At 33.8% G+C, this 15,000-nt stretch overlaps 1 protein-coding gene across 2 annotated transcripts in view; it reads left to right on the top strand.

Annotated features, from left to right (window-relative positions):
* Positions 1 to 1,767, top strand: part of LOC144957825 (thyrotropin-releasing hormone receptor-like) — a 54,989-nt gene extending 53,222 nt beyond the window's left edge. For both annotated transcript variants that reach the window (XM_078889283.1, XM_078889282.1), the window contains one exon: positions 1 to 1,767. This exon is cut by the window's left edge and continues 1,212 nt beyond it. The gene's annotated coding sequence lies outside the window, so the exon portion shown is untranslated.
* Positions 1,768 to 15,000: the final 13,233 nt, after the last annotated feature.

The raw sequence follows: 15,000 nt of genomic DNA, 5'->3' as shown, positions 1-15,000 counted from the left end.
ATGTTGGATTAATAAATGTGTTGAGAGCTATTCACTTCTCTGGACGGAGAAAAAAATAAAAACAACAAATTATGACCAATAGAAAAAGATGTGTTAGGTTCGCGTCATTCTATCTCTAAATCTACTATTTTCTGTCTTAGCTCCCTTAGGCACCTTAAATTTTTCAGCGCCAGGTGGCGCAAACGGCCTGGACATTTATTTTGCTCCATTTCATAATCTGTCCTTAGATACAGACATCATCATCATTGCCTTTTTCACCCTGGGTCAGGGTATAGGCCACAGGCAAACAGTTTCCATCCTTCTCTATCCCGAGCTAACTTTTTAAAAAATCTCATTCCAGGTCTTACCACTTCTCTGTATATCAGCTTCTTTAATTCTTCTTCATGTTCCTCGTGGCCTTCCCCTTGATCTTCTGCCCTGAGGGTTCCAGTCCAATACTTTCTTTGTTATAGACGGCCCTCTGGTGCGCCATCTAATTTTATACGTCTCATTTTCCACCATCTTGCGCCATGTCTTTTTTGGCCTCCCCCCCCCCCCTTTCCTCTCTCTCTCTCTCTCTCTCTCTCTCTCTCTCTCTCTCTCTCTCTCTCTCTCTCTCTCTCGTTCCTCTGGAGTCCACCCCAATGCCACTTCAGAATCGTTCTTTTCTCCTCTTCTCAACCGATAGACACCTAGATAACCACGCCTCTCGGACAGTCGTCATAATGTAAATAATGGCAATGATTGGTAAACGACATAGCGAACTACGCAGATTTTACTATCGATGTCATGTATCTGAGTAGAATATCCACTGTTCTACCGCTTGATCAATAGATAGTTCGAAGTTAACGTCACTCGGGTGTTTGTTGCCATCCGCGTTTATGAGTAATTCTCAGTAAACTGTATTAACCAGACTATAGATAGTTCGAAGGTGACGTCACTCAGGTCATTGTTATTGTTTTTTGCCATCCGCGTTTATGAGTAATGCTCACTGAACTGTATTAACCCGGCTATAAACGTTCATGGAAACACACATTTTTGTGTGTTGGTCCGTTATACTTCCGGATGGCAATGTTATGAGCTTCTTAGCCAAACGCATACTATCTATATAAACGATCATGGCTACACATAGTTTTGTGTGCTTGCTGTGATAGTCTGGGGTCACAATGTGACAGTGAAAATTACCTTGTTCACACTGATCATACACAGTAGCGGGGCTATAGATAGAATGCGCTTGGCCAAGGAGTTCACAACATTGCCATCCGGAAGTATAACGGACCAACACACAAATTCTGTGTAACCATGAACTTTTATAGTCTGGTTAATACAGTTTAGTGAGAACAACTCACAAACGCGGATGGCAAAAACAATAACAAAGGCCTGAGTGACGTCATCTGCATACTATCTATTGGTCTTCTTGTTTGTTTGTTTGTTTGTTTTTTTTTAATGGGCATGATCTATAGATAGTATGCGCTTGGCTAAGAAGCTCATAACATTGCCATCCGGAAGTATAACGAACCAACACACAAAACTGTGTGTATCCATGAACGTTTATAGTCTGGTTAATACAGTTCAGTGAGCATTACTCATAAAACGCGGATGGCAAAAAACAATAACAAAGACCTGAGTGACGTCATCTTCGAACAATCTATATTGCATTGCCATGTGCTCGAGGTCATTGGTCACATTGGAATATGTGCTCAAAGTGACCCACATAGTGAAAAGTGTTCACAGTTTTTGAAATATCAAACATCACGATTGGTCATTTTGTTCAGCTTGACACATGCGTTTGTTGTTTATAACTGTCACAGATAAAGCAGCGTGTTTACTTTTTCTGAAGAAATATCCAACCGTTGGACAGCAACACATCATGTGATTGATGACTTGGTTGGAAGAAAACATGAATATAGATCGCTCCCATTCTATGGTGTTGTTGAAAGTTGCTATTACGACTACGACTCTTGTATCGTCGCAATGGTAGAATGTTAAGAAAAATATCCAACTTTCTTTGAACTCCATGTTTAATTGGATTCAGTAGTCTGATGTCACGCCCCCCGGCAACGACGGCCATCTTGGTTCTAAACAAAGGAAACTATTACTTTTTATTCTTCAAGCTGGCCAGAGCTTTTCATATGTCTTGTGATCAGAATGTGTAAAAGTCAAAACATGATCATATTTATGTTTTTTCCCCTCTGGATACGCTTTTATGCCCGCTGGAGAAATATTTCATACGGGCGTCCGCCATTGTTCCGAGAGTTTAGAGCCAGTGTTACTAAGTTACCATGCGTCATTAGGAAGGAAGTGACGTTACGACTATTGAATCCTATTATCGCTGAATTTGTATGTATAGATGGCTCGAATTGTATAGTAAAAGCATAATAAATAATAACACTATTATGTAAATATAATGATTGTAGTTTTTATTGTGTAGAAGTTGTATTAAGATGTTATCATCATCGTCACCTTTATCATCACCACCAAAATCTTCGCTGCTACCACTCCTATTATTATTATTATCATCCTTATCGTCATCATTAACTCACTCAACCCTAACACCGACTATATCCGAAGTTTACTCAGGTTACTTTTACCCCATGCCTATTTATTTATTACATTGTTCGAGATAAATTATAGGCGTAGTATATCAAAGCTAATGTTTTTTTATTTTTACACGTTAATGATAGTTGAATAAAACTATCTATGTACATGCTCATTTTAAATACATTTTTTCCAATAATGAAAAGTAGCAAAAACTCTAGGATTGAGTGAGTTAATACCGTTGCTATAATAACTGCTTCGGTATCATAATATTTAATTAATTATTTATTTGTAGTTACAAAAGAAAAAAAAGCTTGACCCAGCGTTGTACAGCTCATTTCACGGAACAGAATAATTAGCTTGGATATATAGATAATGCGTTTGTGTTTGAGAAAAAAAAAATATCTACATAATTTTTTACGTGTGTTGGGTGGGTGTGGAGCTTGGGGGAAAATCCATAAAAGGGCCGGTCAGGGGAATAAAACATGGTGCAATATTTTTTTTTGCAAACGATTAGTTTGCAGCTTAACAATGTAAAGTTATTTATCTTATTGGTTTTGTCCTGGCCCCGGCCGGAGTCCTGGCTGGGAGGGAAACAGTCGAATGCATAGTTATTGTTTTGGGAGATGATATCCGCCTCTATGAGCTATATTAAAACAAAGGGACGTAACCCATGAAATATTTGTTGACAAATCGGCGCTTTAAAAATATATTATTTTTAGCCCGTGTAAGCGGTTGATTATTTTGGCTTAAATAATTATTATTGTTAAAAAAATTTGACTTTATGTGATATAGGACAGTATGGGCCGGTAGTATAGCTTTATTATGAGGACTGGAAGGGGGGTGGTGGGAGAGGAAATGATGGTGCTGGTGTTAGTTTTACTTGTGTTGTGTTGGTCGTCATCGTGGTGAAGATGATGGTGGAGGTGATGTTGGTGATAAAGATGATGATGATGATGATGATGATGATGATGATGATGATGATGATGATGATGAGGACGAACATTCATCTTATTAAAATATCTTAGATTTTATTTTTACTAACATAACCCCACCTTATTCTGCTAAACGAGATGAGGTGGTCGTTGAGGAGATATTAAGAGAGATGATTTTACAGTATGGGCCCTCCCTTCTTCCACCCACATCTGTCCTCAGCTTTCCTCATAGGATTCAATATAGTCTGATGTCACGTGGCCCAGCAACGGCGAGCAGTGTGGTTCTACACAAAGAAAATCGGTACTTTTTATTATTTATGCTGGCTAGATCTTTTTCACATGTCATGAAACACAGAAACACAGACAGACAAACCAAATCCTTTTTTTAGCTTGGGCGACCGAAGAGTTTCTGGAATTACAGAATTTAGGCCACGAGGAACATGGAGAAGAATTAAAGAAGCGGATATACAGAGAAGTGGTAAGACCTGGAATGAGATAAAAAAGTTGGCTCAGGATAGAGAAGGATGGAAACTGTTTGTCTGTGGCCTATACCCTGACCCAGGGTGAAAAAGGCATTGATGATGATGATGATGTGATCAGAATGTATAAAATTTAAAACACGATCAGATTTATGTTTTTCTCCTCTGGATACACTTTTATGCTCGTCGGAGAAGTATTTCATAAGGGCGTCCGCCATTGTTTCGATAGTTTATAGCGAGTTACTTAGTTACTATGCGTCATTACGAGGGAAGTGACGTCATGACTGTTGAAGCCGACTAGTGTTGGGCTGTTCACCCTTGTATACATGTACTATGGATAGTGTGAGCTTGTCTAAAAAGCTCACAACATTGCCATCCGGAATTATAACGGACCAACGCACTAAACTATCTATAGCCTTGAACGTGTATATCTATATACTGGTTAATACAGTTTAGTGAGCATTACTCATAAACGTGGATGAAAAAACCAATAACAAAGACCTGAACGACCTCAGCTTCGTTCTATCTATAATTGGATTCAGTAGTCTGATGTCACGCCGCCCGGCAACGGCGGCCATCTTGGTTCTAAACAAAGAAAATCATTACTTTTTATTCTTCATGCTGGCTAGAACTTTTCATATGTCTTGTGATCAGAATGTGTAAAAGTCAAAACATGATCAAATTAATGATGGTTTTTACCTCTGGATATGCTTTTATGCTCGCCGGAGAAATATTTCATACGGCGTCCGCCATTGTTCCGATAGTTTAGAGCCAGTGTTACTAAGTTACCATGCGTCATTAGGAAGGAAGTGACGTCACGACTGTTGAAGAGTATTTCACAAATACGATGTTGCTTCATTTTAAAGTAACCCCAGATTGAGCGTAGCCTTGGTTTACTCTTTTGTCTGACATAAGGACCTGGAGACTTCATTTTAAAGTAAATGCAGCGCCTAGTGAGTTGTCGTCAGTAGTGCTCAAGGAGACAAGCTATCCCGTTGATTGTACTACTGAATAGAACTCACCATTTATTTCCTTTTTTTTTTGGTGGTCGTTGCCTTATATTTCAAGTAAATTTTTGGTCAATTTTAGGCAGGGTATGAGATTACGATGGCGACGAGATTGAGCCAGTAGCTAGCTAGTGACAAATCATGTGTTTTTATATATAGAAGCATGCTTTGTAAAATAAACGCCTATCATGTGTTTTACTCATTATTTTGTTTCGTTTATTTCTTTTTAATGTGTCCATTTCTTTATATTATATAAAAAGAAGGGTTCATTATATTGGGCATTGACATGAGCTCTGCCTTTGATACAGTCTGCATACCAAAACTTCTGAAGGTACTAAACTCATTTCTCGAAAAAGATCATATCCGACTAATAAGATAACTGCTGGTAAACACAACACTTACATTTACATCTGGTGCGGAAACAGTTTCACTATCAACATCGCTGGGAACTCCCCAAGGAGACAGTCTGAGCCCAATCCTTTTTATCGTATATTTGGAAACAGCATTATAAAAGAATTAAGACAAAAACTCCCGATTCCTCAAATCCTTACCCGCGGACTCATTTACGCAGACGATGTTGATATCATATTTGATACAGCAGACCAGGCGAAGCAACACATACCAATAATATCAAATACTCTGAGACACTGGAATCGAAAGGTCAATGAATCCAAAACAGAAATTACAGTGGTTAACGGGAAACAAGCGGAATGGAAAAGTGTAAGAAAACTCGGAAACTTGATTAATAAGAATGAAGACATCAAACGGAGAAAATGCTAGCTCAAACTATATTCAGAGAACTACACAACTTTTGGAACAGGATGAACATCATTAACGAAAATAAAAGAATGCGTCTTTACGAAGCGCTAGTGTTGCCAATCCTTGTGTACAACTGTGGTACGCGGGGTCTTAGACACCCTGGACTACCTTCATCGCAAACAATTGAGACGAGTTATTGGGGTACATTGGCCAAACAAAATCAGTGATGAGGATGTTTATGACTATGACGGATGCAGAGTACAACCAGTCAGTACGCGTATAAAGAAACAAAGATGGAAACTGTTCGGACACGTCGTGCTCCGACGAGATGAAAATATTTCAGCACAAACCTCAATGGATCATTACTTGTTTTGTTTTGTTTTTAAAGGTTTTACGGCGCTTGCAACACATTTAGATTACATCAGCGTCAGGAAAAAGGAAGAAAATGGGACAGTAAAAAGTTCTAGAATTAAAATTAAAGCAGCCAAGAGAAAGTAAGACATAGGGGAACTGGGAACATATAGGGATCAGATGTAGATTCCAAGAGCATCCCACCAATGTACTTAGTTTGAGATCACCTCTAAGTCTCATTCGGGCACAAGCACAAAATCCAACAAAGAGGAATACACTCAAATGCTTACATTATACAAATAACAAATATAATAATACACAAAAGAGAGATGATTTACAAGGACAAAATATCATCTCCCAAAACAATAACTATGCATTCGACTGTTTCCCTCCCAGCCAGGACTCCGGCTAGGGCAAGGACAAAACCAAGTAATTTCATTCCAAGACAAATACAGAAAGCATGTTGGAAAACAGACATAGGGGGATAGAAGACACAGTATGTACCCCCCTGCCCGCTATGAGAGGATGATTAACTCAAACAAGGAGCCAAATACAGAGGGCGTACACCAACTTCACTTCCAACAACATTGAATCAAGATCTCAAAAAATATCAAATACATTTAGAAACAACAACAGAAGAACTGATTTCAACAACACAAGGAAACGTCCAACTGCCTCGGCACCTCAACACACATGTTGACGTTCTAAAGCTAAGAACACCTGCACGAGACAGATTTATGGAGGCAGATTACAAACTGGATAATAGAAACAGACTGACAAACTCGAAGTGACGCACACATTCACGATAAGCGTCCATATTTATTTATCACCATTACGCAGCCATATATCTATTCTTATTCTTATTTCTTTAATAAATTGATACATTGCGCTTAGTTCAAAATCTTACAACATCCACCAGCCGGATATAACTATAACGTAACAACACACAAAACAATGTGTATCCTTAGACGTGTAGGTATCGCCTGATTGATAGAATTACTCATGACAAAAACGGCTGGCTTAAACAATAACAAGCTGAGTGACGTCAATTACGTTCCATCTAGGTATATGCTTTATTTTTGGTGAGGTTTTCCATTGGGAGTTATGATTATCCTTTTTTATTGTAAAAACAAAACAAAACAACAAATAAATAAATAAAAAACAGTGTCCGACACATGTTAAAATGTGCTGACATAATATCCATTGTGAAAAGCTATGTGGTCTAGTGTTATGACACTCGCTTTCGGATCGGAAGGTCCTGGGTTCAAGCCACGCGCTCGGCGCATAGTTGAGTCCTTGGAAAAGGCTCTTTGCTCACATTCTCTCACCGTACTCAGGTGTAAAACGAGTACCTGGCTGTTAATAGCGTTGTCTTTGTCCGAAAAATTGTAATAATATCGTCTAACAGTACAGGCGTCATGTCCCGTCCTACATGTTAAATGTTGCTGTTGACCAGGGAGCCCTTGTAAAGCGCTCTGAGCACATTTAATGGACATTGCGCTACATAAAGCTCAATTTTTTTTAAATCTGAAAAAGTTGCTATGATGCAGAGTTCACCAAATTTTAAGCGTACTCTTTATGAAGAAAATTATATATGCATTGAGTCGTCCCAACTATAGATAATATGCGCTTGGCTCAGAAGATCACAACATTGCCACCCGGAAGTATAACGGACCAACACACAAAACTATGTGTAACCTTGAACGTTTATAGTCAAATCAACCCCCCTCCCTCCCCCCCCCCCCCCCCCAAAAAAAAAAAAAAAAATAATAAAAAAAAAAAAAAAAAAAAAAGAAGAAAAAAAAAAAAGAAAGAAAAGAAAAAAAAACCCCAAAAAGAACAAACTAAAAACTAGAAAAAACAAATTAGTCAACATGTTTCAGTTCATGATAAAGCGATTAAATTTTTTAATGATTATTTCATTTTGCGTCATACATACCAACCAGAGTTAGACAACACGGTGTAAAAAAATCAATGACATCGCACGGAAAGATTGTAAATAAACATTAAAGTTGAGGGAAAGATCGGATATATATATATATATATATATATATATATATATATATATATATATATATATATATATATATATATAATTTGTTATATATATATATATATATATATATATATATATATATATATATATATATAACAAATTGATATAGAAAAAAATAATGCCAATAAAATGATAACCATCATAAAAATTGACACATACATACATACATACATACATAAATACATTTTTGTTACATCTCACATATCGTATAATATATATTATATATATATCATATATTATATTATAATTATTATATTATGTATATCAAAAGAAGGCCAACATTATCGATCAGATATATATATAACGGGATACAAAATCGTGTCTCAGAGTGAACAAAAAAGAGAATGTGAATTTTTAAAATAAAATGGACAATAAATTAACTTTTTTGTTGTTGTGATTTTCAGAGTTGTTTGTTTTTAAGGGTTTTACGGCGCTTGCAACACATTAAGGTCATATCAGCGCCAGTAAAAAGGAAGAAAATGGGATAGTAAAAAGTTCTAGGATTACAATTAAAGCACCCAAGAAAAGGTAAGACAAAGGGGAATTGGTTCAAATAGGAAATAGATATAGATTCCAAGAGCACACCATCAAAGTACTTAGTTTGAGATCACCTAAAAGTCTCATCCAGACACAAGTTCAGGTCCCCACTTAAAAGGGATACACTCAAATGTTTTACAAATCATATATAATATAAAGAAAAACATAATACAGTGCATAACAGAGAGATGATTTACAAGGAAAAAAATATCATCTCCCAAAACTAACTAAACATTCGACTGGTTCCCTCTCAGCAAGGGCATCCAGCCAGGACCAGGACAAAACCAAGTAATCTCATTCCAAGACAAAGACAGAAAGCAAGTTGGAAAATAGATATAGGGGGATAGAAGACACAGTAAGTGCCTCCCTGCCCACTATGGGAGGTCAGGATCCACACCCAGCAAGACAAAGACAGAAAGCAAGTTGGAAAACAGATATAGGGAGATAGAAGACACAGTAAGTACCTCCCTGCCCACTATGGGAGGTCAGGAACCCCACCCAGGATTTTCAGATTTAAAACAAATTACGGCGTGTCAAGTTGTCTATGTAGAAATATCGGTGTCAAAATTATATTTAAAACTACAAAGATTGTGAATAAATTAGTGAGATAAACAAACGAAAGAAAAAAAGAAGAAAAAAAAGAAGAAAAAAAAGAAAAAAAGAAGAAAAAAAAAGAAAAAAAAAGTAAAAAAAGAAAAAAAGAAGCAAATTTCAAAGGATGAAAAAGAAAAAAAAAAGAAAGAAAGAAATAAACGAATGGAGGAATGAACGAACGAATCAAACAAACCCATAATATTATGATACTTCATTGAAAACACACACAAGAGAATTATTTAGATGATGAAATCAAATTAAGATACGTATGTAGGTATGCAGATCAGTTAATTAAAAAAATAAAAAAAAACTTAAGATTACAAGACAACCTGGCCACCTGCTCCAATTTGGTATCACGAAGAAGTCAATATTAACTAGACAGCCACGATAAAGGGAATGAATGCGTTTGTCGCCTATTGTGTCCCTTCGTTGTGTCCAATAGAAATATAATAGAAGGAACGAAATTGACGTCACTCAGCTCTTTGTTATTGTTTTAAAACTTCGACAAGCTTTTTGGTGATTACTTCTCACTGAAGCGATAAACGGTCAATGTTGGTTACACACCTTTTGTGTGTTGGTACGTTATACCCAGCTGGCGTATTTTATCTTAATACATGGTATCAATAAAGAGGTCAATACTTTAGGATAAAAAACAAATTAATGATTAAAACAAAACAACAAAAGAGCTTTGAGCACGTTTAGTGGATATTGCGCTATACATATATATTGCGCTATATATATATATACATGTAGTCGGTGTTAGGGTTGAGCGAGTTAACATACTTCACGACAATACAGGGAGCTTGTTTCATTGAATGTGAACCAAAGAACAAACTACTAATTTTTTAAAATTTAAAAAAAAAAAAAAAAGGGGGGGGGGGGGGGTGTATGTGCTTATATAACAGCGTTTAACTAACAGGATGTAGCGATTACTTGCTTCTCTTTAGATAGGACGAAAGGAAAGTCTATGGCAAGGTACTTTCTGCCAGATCTGACAAGACTTACATGATACCAGATGGAACCAGAGAGCCTCCAGCATAAATTTGGCATAAAAAGAAAAATTCAAATACTTGCACGATTAAAACAAACAAACAAACAAACAAACAAACAAACAAACAAACAAACAAAAAAAAAAAAAACGGAACAAGAAAAACACACATTCAAAAGGGGGAGAAAAAAAAACCCAACAAAAAAAAACAAAAAACAAATAAACAAAAAATAACAAAACAAACAAGTAAATTAAAAAACAAAAAACAAAAACAAAACAACTGGTTTCAAAGTAATGAAATGAAATGACAAAGGCAACGATAGGGTGGATCGTGTCGTGAGTCCCTGACTGATATTTTCACTGAAATTGGATTTTTAAAGTAAGGATTTTAGTATTTTCACAATAAATTTTGTACAAAAATTAACAGAAATTCTAATTTCTTAGAAACTAGTTAACAGAATAGTTATTATAATCTTTATCATATCGCATGGAAGCTCTACAGTCAGTATTTATTTTTTGATAGTTTGTACTATTAGCAATAATTTAAAAAATAATTATTGTCTTATTTTTTAATTTTAAATTTTATTAATTTATTTTTTAGAAAGTTAACATTCCATCACGAAAGCTGTATCTCGCAGTTTTAAGTTTGATATGTTATACAAGAATCAAACGAAATTAAACTATCAATTTCTTTTTTCTTTTTTATATAAAGTTAACATCGAGGCTTTAATCACCCTAAATGTGTATTTAGTATCTTATTTTGAACATTTGTATAAGAATAAAAGAAAATTAACATTTTAAAAAAAAGTTAACATTTAAGCTATTTATGCTTTCATTACAAATGTGTATTTAGTATTTCATTCCGATAATTAGTACAAGAATCAAGAAATATGACCATATTTCTTTTTTAAGATAGTTAACATTAAAAGCTATGATTCCGTCTCACAAAAAAACTGTGCATTTAATATTGAAGTTTGAAAATTCATACAAGAATCAAGAGAAATTTAGAAAGTTAACAATGGAGCTATCATTCCATCACAATTTTTTTTAAAAATGCATTTTTAGTGACCATTTTGATGGTTCATATCCAGAGAAAAAAAAATCAAGGGTAGAATTGAAAGCCATTTATTCCATCATGACAACTAGTGCATTTAGTATTTCATTTTGATAATACAAGAACCAAAATAACTCATCTTTTTACTTTTTTTGTTAGATAGTTAAAATTAAAAGCTATTTATTCCATCATGACAACTAGTGCATTTAGTATTTCATTTTGATAATACAAGAACCAAAATAACTCATCTTTTTAATTTTTTTGTTAGATAGTTAAAATTAAAAGCTATTTATTCCATCATGACAACTAGTGCATTTAGTATTTCATTTTGATAATACAAGAACCAAAATAACTCATCTTTTTAATTTTTTTGTTAGATAGTTAAAATTAAAAGCTATTTATTCCATCATGACAACTAGTGCATTTAGTATTTCATTTTGATAATACAAGAACCAAAATAACTCATCTTTTTAATTTTTTTTTGTTAGATAGTTAAAATTAAAAGCTATTTATTCCATCATGACAACTAGTGCATTTAGTATTTCATTTTGATAATACAAGAACCAAAATAACTCATCTTTTTAATTTTTTTGTTAGATAGTTAAAATTAAAAGCTATTTATTCCATCATGACAACTAGTGCATTTAGTATTTCATTTTGATAATACAAGAACCAAAATAACTCATCTTTTTAATTTTTTTGTTAGATAGTTAAAATTAAAAGCTATTTATTCCATCATGACAACTAGTGCATTTAGTATTTCATTTTGATAATACAAGAACCAAAATAACTCATCTTTTTAATTTTTTTTTGTTAGATAGTTAAAATTAAAAGCTATTTATTCCATCATGACAACTAGTGCATTTAGTATTTCATTTTGATAATACAAGAACCAAAATAACTCATCTTTTTAATTTTTTTGTTAGATAGTTAAAATTAAAAGCTATTTATTCCATCATGACAACTAGTGCATTTAGTATTTCATTTTGATAATACAAGAACCAAAAGAACTCATCTTTTTAATTTTTTTGTTAGATAGTTAAAATTAAAAGCTATTTATTCCATCATGACAACTAGTGCATTTAGTATTTCATTTTGATAATACAAGAACCAAAATAACTCATCTTTTTAATTTTTTTGTTAGATAGTTAAAATTAAAAGCTATTTATTCCATCATGACAACTAGTGCATTTAGTATTTCATTTTGATAATACAAGAACCAAAATAACTCATCTTTTTAATTTTTTTGTTAGATAGTTAAAATTAAAAGCTATTTATTCCATCATGACAACTAGTGCATTTAGTATTTCCTTTTGATAATACAAGAACCAAAATAACTCATCTTTTTAATTTTTTTGTTAGATAGTTAAAATTAAAAGCTATTTATTCCATCATGACAACTAGTGCATTTAGTATTTCATTTTGATAATACAAGAACCAAAATAACTCATCTTTTTAATTTTTTTTTGTTAGATAGTTAAAATTAAAAGCTATTTATTCCATCATGACAACTAGTGCATTTAGTATTTCCTTTTGATAATACAAGAACCAAAATAACTCATCTTTTTAATTTTTTTTGTTAGATAGTTAAAATTAAAAGCTATTTATTCCATCATGACAACTAGTGCATTTAGTATTTCATTTTGATAATACAAGAACCAAAAGAACTCATCTTTTTAATTTTTTTTGTTAGATAGTTAAAATTAAAAGCTATTTATTCCATCATGACAACTAGTGCATTTAGTATTTCATTTTGATAATACAAGAACCAAAATAACTCATCTTTTTAATTTTTTTGTTAGATAGTTAAAATTAAAAGCTATTTATTCCATCATGGCAATTGTTAATCTATTATTTCATTTTGATAGTTTATACCAGAAAAAAAAAAAGTAAAAAAAATTCAGAGAAATTATCATAAAAATCCGTTAGAACATTTTTTTCCCATAGTTTATAGAAAATGAAACATTGACAACTATTTTTCAATCAATCATAGCATGTGTGGAATCTCTCGACATTTTTTGCACAACTTACCAACAGTTTTTTTTTTGTCATCCCATTTTCTCTACATAAATATTCTTAAATCTTATTTCCTGGGTTGTTTATAAAAGGAGGAACAAAATCATCCGTCTGCCTTTGCGACAAATTGATATTGCACCCCCCACCCCCCTTTGTTATCATCCTCGCTGCTTTTTTTTTACTTGCACTAATGAAATCCACCCCGAGTCTCAAACCAGGGTCTGGACAAAACTAAGTAATCTCATTCCAAGACAAAGACAGAAAGCAAGTTGGAAAACATAGTGGGATAGAAAACATAATAATATGTACCTCCTTGCCTATGACGGGAGGTCAGGAACCTCAGTCACTCCGTATGTCGGGATGTTTGTTTTGTTTTTAAGGGTTTTACGGCGCTTGCAACACATTTAAGTCATATCCAAGGCAAAGACAGAAAGCAAGTTGGAAAACAGATATACAGAGATAGAAGACACAATATGTACCTCTCTGCCCACTATGGGAGGTCAGGAACCCCACCCAGTATGGGAGGTCAGGAACCCCAGCCAGTATGTCGGGATGAATTAGGTGCTGAAAATTGAATTTACAGACAAAAAAAAACACGAAACTTGGGGTTCATTTCTACTCTCTAAAAGTGGAGAAATAAATTGATGGTCGTCGGCGGATCAAAACTCTGAAGTCTACATACGACTTTGCGCACCGGTTCAAAGACGCCCCTGAGTTCAGTAACTTTAGGAAACTTTTGAAAACATTGCTATTCAGGCAGGCTTTTTGAGTAGTAATAGTGGTAATAGTGTTTGCATTTTGTGTTACCTTCTGTCTTTGTATGAATAATGCCTTAATGAGCTTTTTGGATTCTGCGTGCTCCATAAATTCATTATTACATATTACATACTATAGTCCTAAAACACTGCTTGACTCCCGGTGACGGAAGAATCTAAAGTTATTTAAAAATTACTTCACATGTGTTCTTAGTGATCAAAAGAAGAAAAAAAAAGATAGAACAAACAAAGCTTAAACGTTTGCTATCAAAATACAAGTCAGCAAGTAGAAATGGTAATCGTCCATCTAACTTCACGGTTTTTTAAATGTAATTTTATTATGCCAACATTTTAAAAAAAGAGAAAAAAAAAATCATTTTTTAAAATCGTTTAATTAGAAAAAAAAAATCAATCCAAAACTCCCTGGCATATTGAACTAGCCGCAGTGTCACTTCGGACTGGTGACGGATTTTCATGCATTTAGGGTTTCTATATTAAAGAAAAGAAGATTGTTTTTCATTAATTAAAACTTCATCTTACACTATTCAAATAAAATATACGGGCATTCTAAATTATGTATTGACTTTATACCTGATTTAATAGTGTCAAATCTTTAAAAATAACTTTACTGATAAAATTGAAGAGATCAGGGGACACAATTGATAATGGCGATGATTATCAAATTGATTAATAATAATGATAATGATGATGATGATGATGATGCTGACAAAGACGACGACTATGATAATAAAGGTAATGAGTTAGGTGTATACAATTAACACAACAAATTCAATGCAATTAAAGATTATAATAAATAGTATAAGTATAACAGCTGAATTTTCTTTGGGCGTGTTATAAACTTACATATGTTAATCATAATTTGAACAATAGTCATAATTATTATTTATTTGATTTTTAAAAAAAGGGGGTGAGGGGGTGAGAGCATTGGCAA

The sequence above is a fragment of the Berghia stephanieae genome, chromosome 12 (genome assembly GCF_034508935.2).
Source record: "Berghia stephanieae isolate SIO BIC M18660-M18661 chromosome 12, UCSD_Bste_1.3, whole genome shotgun sequence".
Lineage (NCBI taxonomy): Eukaryota > Metazoa > Mollusca > Gastropoda > Nudibranchia > Aeolidiidae > Berghia > Berghia stephanieae.
This window is presented reverse-complemented; position numbering and strand designations above follow the sequence as displayed.